Genomic DNA, 10288 nt, shown 5'->3' with positions numbered 1-10288 from the left:
TGTAAGCCGAATTTAATTCTGTCAAGGAAGGTAGACTTATGTCATAAGTGTGAATTTATCCTTGGAAGATTTTGTAATAGCAAAAAGTACACTGAACATAAATGAGACATATACTATTAACTTTGGGAGTGGTATCATGAAAATAAAAAAAAAATCATGTGACATCAAGCCCAGGGATTCTTAAAGGAAATACAAAGGGATAGGACAGTTCTAAAAATGATATCCTAACAAGTTCCATTGATTCCATTGAATGAAAAGAATAGGTGTTCAAGCAGCCAATATATTGTGAATGGAGCTCTCAGATGAGCTCAGACAAACCCAAAAGATCAAGAATGAATATAAAAATATAAGACAAATTCTAAGGATAGTGTGGTAGGTTAGCTAGACTAAATATTATCTCTATATAGGCCCATATATACTTGGAAACTAGACACATTGCAGATCAGTGGGTAAATGCTGAATTACTAAATGTTGCTGGAACAATTGGTTAACTATGTAGAAAATAATGAAATTGGGTTTCTATCTTACACCATAAACAAAAATAAATAATAGAAGGATTAAAGCCCTAAATATGAAAAGCAAAGATTTAAAACAGGGGAATGTTGAAAACAGGGAGACCTATCTTTACGACTTTAAGATAAAAGAGTTTTTTAAAAAATTAAAACATTTCTTAAAAACAAAATTAAAAGTTAAAGATTGACATCTGACTATGTTAGAGTTTAAATATTCTGTACATCCAAAAATACCATAAAGTAAAAAGACAATCCACAGACTGGGAGAACATATTTGTAAATGCAAATGGCTGACAAGAGATTTCTTTCTCTTTTTTTTTCTTGAATATAAAAAGAACTCCTATAAATCAATACAAAAAAAGACAACACATATAATAATAATAATAGACAGAGGGTATAAACAGGCACAAGGGCCCTTTATAGAAGAAGAAAGCTGTATAGCCAACAAACAAATAAAAAGATGTTTTACTTCATTGGTAATCGGGGACATTAAAACCACAGTGTGATTCTATTAGAATGGCAAAAGTTAAGAATACTGCGAATGCCAAGCATTAGCACTGTATTGGTGAAGCAAAGAGAAGTTTCTGGTAAGAGAGTAGGATGGTGTATCCACTTTGGAGAGCAATTTGGCAATTTATATTCAGGTAGAAGATACACATACCCTAGGAACCAGCAATTCTACTCCTAGATAAATTTTTCTCTAGAGAAATGTCACTTGAGTGCACAAGGCAATATGAAAAAGAAATGTTCATAGTTACATTGTATGTAACAGCAAATATTTGGCAACAACCTAAATCTCCCATCCACTGGAGAATGGATACATAACATGTGGTATATTCATACAATGAAATTTTCTACAGCAGTGGAAATAATGAATACATACATATATAGCTACCTGGATTGCCACAGATGAAGCAGGATGCAGAGGAATACATAGGGAAAGATACCTTTGACATAAAATTTTAAAACATGCAAAACAATCCTACATATATTACTTAAGAATATATACGTATGTAGTAAAATTCTAACAAAATGCATGGAAATGAAAAACATCAAATTAAGGAGCATTTTTGTTTATTAACATTGCACTGAAAGTCTCATAGGACCTGTTCACTACAGGGTGAGAAATCCCACTGTGTACCATTCAAACCACATCCAGGTCTGAGGAACAGTGACTAGCCAAAAAGTACACAGAAGTGAGTGAAGTTGAGCTTCTAGGTAATTGTATTCTGTGACAAGTTTTCATAAGTATGCTGACCTGTTTACAGAAAGCCTTGCATCCCTATGCTTTAAAGAGGTAAATATTATATTTTAAAAAAACCTTAATTTTATGAATTTTTATGTTATTTTTAATTCTTGGGGTAATATAATTTTAACTATCCATGTTACCTTGTTTTTAAGTGGGCTCTATTTTCTCTTATGTAGGTTTCTGAAAATCAATGAGCACTAAAGTACATTTGTAATAGGAATGTACAAAAGTTACTTGTATAAAATATCCATGTTTTAAGACTATGTATAGGAAAAAAACCAGAAAGTGTATTAGTCACAAAGTGACTCCAGAAAAACAGAACCAATGAGATGTATATATACATAGAAAAAAAATTATTGTAAGGAATTGGCTCACATGACTATAGAGGATGACAAGTCCCAAGATCTTTAGGGTGAGTTGCCAAGCTGGAGACCCAGAGAATCCAAAGACTGACAGGATCAGGAAAAGCCAATGTTTCAGTTTAAGGCAGAAGGCAGGAAAAAAATCAATGTCCCAGCTTGATGGCAGTCAGGCAGGAGGTATTATCTTTTACTGGTATGTGTGGGGGAAGTGAGCCTTTTTGTTTTATTCAGGCCTTCAACTGATTGGATGAGGGAGGGCCACTCACATTAGGGAGGGCAATTTGTTTTACTCAGTCTACTAATTTAAATGTTAATCTCATTCAGAAATATCCTCATAGAAACACTCAGAATAATGTTTGACCAAATATCTGGGCAACCCATGGCCCAGTTAAGTTTACACATAAAATAAACCATCATGGAAAGGAAATATATCAAAATGTTATCATACAATTCATTAGATAATAAAAGTTTCCTTTAGAGTTGGCTCTGTTTTCCAAATGGCATATTGTACTGCCTTATTTTAAACAATTTTTGCTTGTTTTTCATGCTTTTAGTTTTATATGTTCAATCAGTTCTAGTTTTTGTCAAATTAATTTATGAATCTTAATAACTAAAGCATTGCTCTCTTGAGTTCTTTGTTTAGCAACCCTAAACAAAGAACTGACATTTTCACTAAAATACTTTTCCTAAGTATTTTTTCATATTCTAAATGTTTGTTCTGACTTCAAAATTTCTGATGAAGAAAATATACACAGCTTGATATGATTTCCAAATTACGTTTGTAGTTCTAGCAGTATAGGCTGCCCATTGAAGGCAAACAATATTTCCAATTATCAATATCACAATTTCAAGCTCCTCAGAGAAAAAATATTTAACCTTATCAGGGGAAATTTTTACTTTTATTGCTATCATAAATTTATGACAGTAAATATATAGCTTATTGAGAAAATATTTAAAATGATTAATTTATATCTTATTGCATCATTTAGATATTCAAATTTAGTGATTTTTGTGACAAATTAAAACATTTGGCAGTCTGTCTTAAACTTTCACTGAAATTCCAGATTTCTTCCCTAGCATTACATAGTACTTACTGTCTGTTCAAAATCCAATAAGGTTTTCATATATTTCTTAGAATCATTTAAAAAATTACCTACAATAAAGTTTGACATTTTTATTCCCACATGTTGTTACTTTCAACTCCACAATACCAATGAATGAATGCCATTAAACTATTTTTGAAAGCATGATATTTTGCCTTTTAAATGTTATTAAGACACTTTTGCATGTAACAATTGAAGTTTTGCAGTAATGACTGAAAATTTCCTTTCTTATAAGTTTCCTAAAATGTTGTTTTGTCAGTAGATATGTTTTGCAAGTTAGGCCATAAATCTAAATTGCAGTAAGTCTGCGTTAGTTTTATTAAATACTTTACGCTTGAAAATTCTTGATTGTATTTAATACTAATCACAAAGTAGATGGTATTAACAATTTAAATGGTCCTTTTAAAACATTGTTTGCTCAAATGAAACTCTTACCTAAAACTTTTTGAAGTCACTATTTCAAATTCTTCATTGCTGAAACTGATTTATACATCCTCCTAATTTTCCCATTGATGACTGCAAATCTTTGTTTAAACCATGAGTTTTAAGTGATAATGATTGTTTTGGATGAAATATGTATTTAGCACTTTCAATATTATAATTTTGATAACTCTCAGCACTCAACCTTCACATCACTTGCAATAAATCATGTTTTTCATTTCAGAAATGAAAATCACTTATTTTATATTAATTCTTGCACAGTATCAAAAGACATTTCAGGACTTTTCAAGACATGTTATAAGCTATAGTTCATTATCATGTTCTTCCAGTTTTTAGTTTTTGTGGCTGGCCAGCACAGGGATCTGAACCCTTGACCTTGGTGTTAACATCGTGCTCTAAATAACTGAGCTAACTAGACAGCCCTACAATTTTAAAATAAGAGCATTTACAACATTTGAAGGAATGTTAAGAAGCTTATCAATACTTTGCTGACACTTCAGTCTGGGTGTGTGTTTCCAATTTACTACTTTTAATTCAAGCATAATATCGGTTCATAATTGGTGTACATATTGTAAGTGTACTGCCTGATAAATTTCACAAACTAAATGCACCCATGTAACTAGCACCCAGATTAAGAAACAGAACATACTTGTATCCTAGAAGCACAAATTCTTGTACCTTCGAAAGTTACTTCCTTCCCACTCAAAGGTAACTAACACCCTGTTTTTGTACTTTACGTAAACGGAATCCATTAAGTGTATTCTTCTGTCTAGCTCATTTTGCTCAATGTGATTTTGAGAATCATCCATATTCTTATGTGCAGTTATCGGTCTTTCAATTTTATTGTGTTGTATTGTACGAATACACAACTTATTTGTCTATTTGGGCTTCCAGTTTTGGTTATGAATGCTTACAATTATGGATGGGGTTGCTATGAACACTCACTGCTTTAATACAGTAGCCACTAGCCACATGTGGCTCTTTAAATTTATATAAAATTAAATTGAAAATCAGTTCCTTATTCCAAATGCTCAATAGGCAATAGCCACATGTGGCTAGTGGCGACTGTATGAATAACACAAAATACAGTATATTTCCATTAAAGCAGAAAGTTTCATTGCACAACACTGTATACATGTCTTGGTGAACATATGAATTGCTGGGTATGTATATATTCAGTATTAATAAATAATAGTGTCAAACAGTTTTGGGGCGTTCATTTGTTAATTTTATTATAAATTCTTTCAATTTTAAAATATGAAAACACTGTACTTACTGTTTAACTAAGAATTACAATGCACAACGTTAAAACCAAATGAAAAACTAAACTAAGACTAGTTAGAAGCAGTAGCAATTGTTAGAGCATGGAATGTTTCACAGATAATGTACAACATAGCTACATTATTACCATGACACAGGCCAAGCTAACATATGTTGCAAATGTTTCTCAGATGTCATAACAAAAGGAGGTGCATTATCAATGGCTGTTACAACAGAATTAATGAATCTATACTAGAATTTACATAATTTATTAATTTTAGTGCTTGTGGTTACAATAATTCTATTTACCACTCACACAGACTTTTCAATATTTTAACAATTTAGAGTCATGCTGTTGTCTATCAGTGAAACATCATATTTGCTCATAATCCCAACCAATGCTGGATATTATCAATCTTTTAAAGTTTTGGAAATCTGAGGGGCAATGCTGTTAATTTGCATTTTATCACAAATGAATTTGTGCATCTTTATGTATTTCTGTTGGTCTTTTCACCATTCTCCTCTCCCCTTTAATTGCTCATTTATATCCCTTGCCCATTTTAAGTTATTAATATATATTCCTTTAGTATTATGTACATTATATGCTATGATTGCCCATGTATGTCCTTTACTCATTTTATTTTTTTGGGTAACTGGCCAGTATGGGGATCTGAACTCTTGACTTTGGTGTTATAACATCACGCTCTAACTAACTGAGCTAACCAGCCAGCTACCCTTTGCATTATTTTAAATTATTGATTTATAAATGTTTTTACATTAAGAAAACTAATCCTTTGTCTATGTCTTACAGATATTTCCCCCCAATTTGCAGTTTATCTTTTTCCTGTAGAATTGTTTTGAATTACTTGTAGTCAAGTATCTTGATCTCTTCTCTTTCGGATATTGTTTTGTGTCATGCTTTGAAAGCCCTATTTTCTCAAAGGTTATATGAAAAACTTATTCCAAACTTTTTAAAAAAGTTTATGCATTGGTAATTACTTTGGTGTAGGAGTAAAGTATAGAAATGACATGTCAGAAAGTGTTCTTGCCCTAATGTAGCTTACATTACAGTGGAGGACTAAAAAAAAAAAAAAAATCTAGACACAGTAGTAAGTACTATGAATGAAATAAGCAGTGATGTAATAGAAACTAACTGGGGCACACAGTTGGATCAAGTTTTCAGGGAAGATTTTTCTGACAAGGTAGATATGAAGTTTGTTTAATATGAAAAGATGGCTATGACATAATAATAAAGGAAAAATTAAGATGCAAATTGGTAATTGAACTATGTTGTGTTAACCTGTCTACAACTTTTTAAAATATTAAAATGATGCATTATAGCACATAGAAAAGTATATAAAACATACAGCTTAATAAATTATTAAAAACCAAACACCTGTCAAAGAAGTCTTCCTCATTCCCCTTTCCAAACACAACTCGTCTTCCTTCATATTAAGGTGTAATGACTAACCTGACTTCTATAGTGGTCACTTTTTTGCTTTGTATAAAAATGACTTTGCCAACTGATTGTGATGAGTTGTACAACTGTACAAATTCACTAAAAATCAAACTGAATCATCAAGTTGTACACTGACAATGAACAAATTTTATGGTATGTAAATTATACCTCAGTAAAGCTGTTTAAAAGACTTTGTACCTCAGTATGTATCCCTAAACATTATAGTTTAATTTTGCCTGTGTTTGAATGTCACATAAATGAAGTAATACAGTACAAATTCTTTGGTGCCTGTTTCTTTTAACATAATGCTTATGAAATTCTACAGTATGTTCTTGCACATGGCATTTGTTCATCCATTTTCATTTCTGCATAAGATTCCATTGTACAATTATACAAATTTATCCATTCTGTGTTAAGAATATTTCTAATTTTTGGCTTTTATGAATGTTTCTATGTACATTCTTGTACACGTCTCTTCGTTTCGGTTAGGCATATACCAAGAATGTAATTGTTTATTTCTGTCTTCAATATTAAAAGCACACGTTTCTGATACTATATTTCTTAACAAAAGTTTTGGCAAAGAAAGTATGGCTAAAAATGTCAGGTATGGCGCCGACTTACCTGTTCAATTTCATTAACTACTAAACTTCAGCCAAACTGGCTTTCAATTCCTTCTACTCACCTACTCTTCCCTCTATCCGGAAGTCTTCCCCTACCCTCTTTGCCTTGTTAACTTTCATTTATCCTTAAAATTTCAGATTAGGCACCATTGCCTCAGGGAAGGCTCCTCTTCTCTAATTCCTCCATTATAAGCTCTCTAACCATCACAGACTTCTTTTTCTCCTCATTTGCTGCAATGGTTTTACAATCTGTTTGTGAAATTAACCAGTTGTCTCTCCAGCCATATAGGCTCATTAAGGTAAGGGTCTGTGTGCGTGTGTGGTCTTTTTTGTGTATCATCTTATCCTTGCACCCAACACAGTACCTGGCACAGTAAGGGGTCAATAAATATTTGATGAATATCTATTGTCCCTTCACAGTCAGGGTACTAAATTAACATCCTGTTTCTTCTCAATGTTTCATTCTTTACGCCACCACTAGCACCAAACTTTGAAAATAAATTTGTATTAGGTAAAAGATTTTGCTAAATCCCATTTGGCAAAGAAGGCTGGATACGAGGGATTTAGCAGCTAGGTCCATCATCATAAACAAGAGTATTTTTACTGTTTTCCATGGAGAGACTATAATTATCAGAGCTTGTGATTCTGCATAAGTGTTATAAAACATATGGGTTGTCTCATTATCAAATCGTGCTTACTACTTTAGAGATACTTTACATAGACAACTGATTAATTCCACAAAAGCAAGTAGGATCATTATAAAATAGAGCAAAAATGTAGAATTTCAATCATTTATTCTTCAACAAGTACTTATTCTGTGAATAGCAGCAATCCTCTTTTATATCTTTTTCTCTTTATCATCAGATAACAAATTTCTCCTGATAATCAGTCACTTGGTGTAACGTCACTTGCTATTGTGTAAGTACTTTGGTGAGCTTTTTGGGGTTTTTTGCTTGTTTAGTTTTTAATAAAAATTGCTCAGTGGCAACTACTATAAAAAAACCAAGGTTTTTCTTTCTTTCTTTCTTTCTTTTTTTTAAAAGATGACTAGTAAGGGGATCTTAACCCTTGACTTGGTGTTGTCAGCACCACACTCTCCCAAGTGAGCAACTGGCCATCCCTATATAGGGATCCGAACCCGTGGCCTTGGTGTTATCAGCACCACACTCTCCAAAGTGAGCCACGGGCCAGCCCTCAAGGTTTTTATTCTTGATAAGCCTAATTTACTTATAAGTGTTAATTTAACGAAATTATTATAGGTAGAAATGCTTACTTTTTTCTGTAAGTATTAACAACCTTTATACACACTTATAAATTAAATTCACAATATTTTCTAAAAATATTCTATTTTTTCATATTAATATCTATCTTAAAATAATCTCAGTGGTAACATTAGTATACCTCTAAACTCTGTGGAAGGGATGTTTAAGGAATTTTTTACAAGCACTTGCAAACAATAAACTAAATTATCTTCAAAATAAAAACTTGTAGATATCTTGCTGAAAATGGAAAACTTGAAATCTGAGTTACCAATATAAAATATGAAGTAGGAAATTATTTTATTACTGATGTCTTAATCCTCCCTACATTCTTTCTATACATTAACCTCCTAATTGCAACCTCAGCATATCAAAAGAATTTCAAAAGAGAAATCTAACCCTGTTTCTTATTAAATAAAATATGTCTTGTATAGGGAATGTTCTCTTAGCCATTTCTTTTCATACCACTACACCCAATAAAGACATGGTACGGTCTAAACTTTACACCAGTTTGTTATAAAGAAAATATCCTTACAAATAGAAATTTCTTTAGAACATATCATGATTTGAAGTACAAAGATATAAGAATGTCTAGCCAATAAATTCTCAAACACACAAAATGCTGCTAGGAAATTACATAAATGAGGATAGAACACTTGTAAGTCAGTTTTAAAGAGAAATTAAAAAGTAGTATAAGGCTCAAGGGGTCAATTAAAGAAATCATTTATGAAGGAGGATAATAAAACAATATTACTTTGTTTACATAACTGAAATATAGTGCAGAGAATTGCTGAGGGTGATTTTTAGCTCTACTAAGATTTGTTTCAGACTGCCATGCCACACTATCTAAAACAACTGTATTGAAGTAAGATATTATCTTAAAAACAAGTGTCACAATTCCATAATGCCTAAAAACTGGCTAACATACACACTAATAAAAATGTAAAAAACATAACACCAAGGTGAAGGGTGTGGATCTCTGTACTGGCCAGCCACCAAAAAAGAAAGAAAAGGTAAAAAAATAAATTACAAACATTTAAAAATATTCAATTAGTTTTCTTGAATATGAAAAACATTGTTTTTTTATTAGGTTGTAGAAGCATTATTATATCCAATGTTTTATTACATTGAAATTTAAAAAAATAAATGACTAAATTTTAAGCAATGTTTAAACAAAAATATCTAGTTCATATAAGTCAATGCAAATTTTCACTAATTTAGAATCTATATTAACATTAATATTTGGGGAAATTTTGAAAATGAATACATTAGTATATATAAAACTGACTTTAAAATTAGCAGGTTTTACAATGGTTCATAAAAATTTACAAATCTTCCTAAACTACTTTTTAACATAATGTTTAATTATATAGAGACTTTGTTTTTTAATCAAAATTTCAATTATTTTATAATCAATTTGAAAAAGAAGTAAAAATGTCTCATAATTCTTTTTTTGAGGATTACTATTCAGGAGTGTTACAACTACTAACACTTAAAACACACACACACAGAACTAGAAGAGACAAAGGATATATAGATAACTGCCTAGTTATGTTTTAAAAATACTAATGAATAATTAGGTTGGATGGAAATCATGACTTAAACCCAATATGACTTAGAAAATATTATATAAAAATTCAAGAAGAGGACACTGTTATGGTTAACTTACCATTACAGGTGTAGAAGTATTGCATTTTGTACACATCTACAAATGATGTTTTAAACTGACAATTGGTTTTAACTCCTTTGCTCATTAGCACATGAAGATGATACCAAGTTTGAAACATTATAACCTGTATTTATATATACCCTAAACAAGGTAGTTCCCAAGATTAAATGCTATTATTTAAGTACCTCTTTTAGGACACAAATACCTCATTTTATAACATTAGGAATAAATATGATCCATACAGGTAGACTTTACACTCATTCCTTAATGCACTGATAGCCAAAACAAAATCAAACCATTTTTTGAGAGAGGTGGTCTTAAAATACCTTGATTTATTGTTTAGTAAAATTCTAC

The sequence above is a fragment of the Cynocephalus volans genome, chromosome 14, assembly GCF_027409185.1.
Source record: "Cynocephalus volans isolate mCynVol1 chromosome 14, mCynVol1.pri, whole genome shotgun sequence".
Taxonomy (NCBI): Eukaryota; Metazoa; Chordata; class Mammalia; order Dermoptera; family Cynocephalidae; genus Cynocephalus; species Cynocephalus volans.
This window is presented reverse-complemented; position numbering follows the sequence as displayed.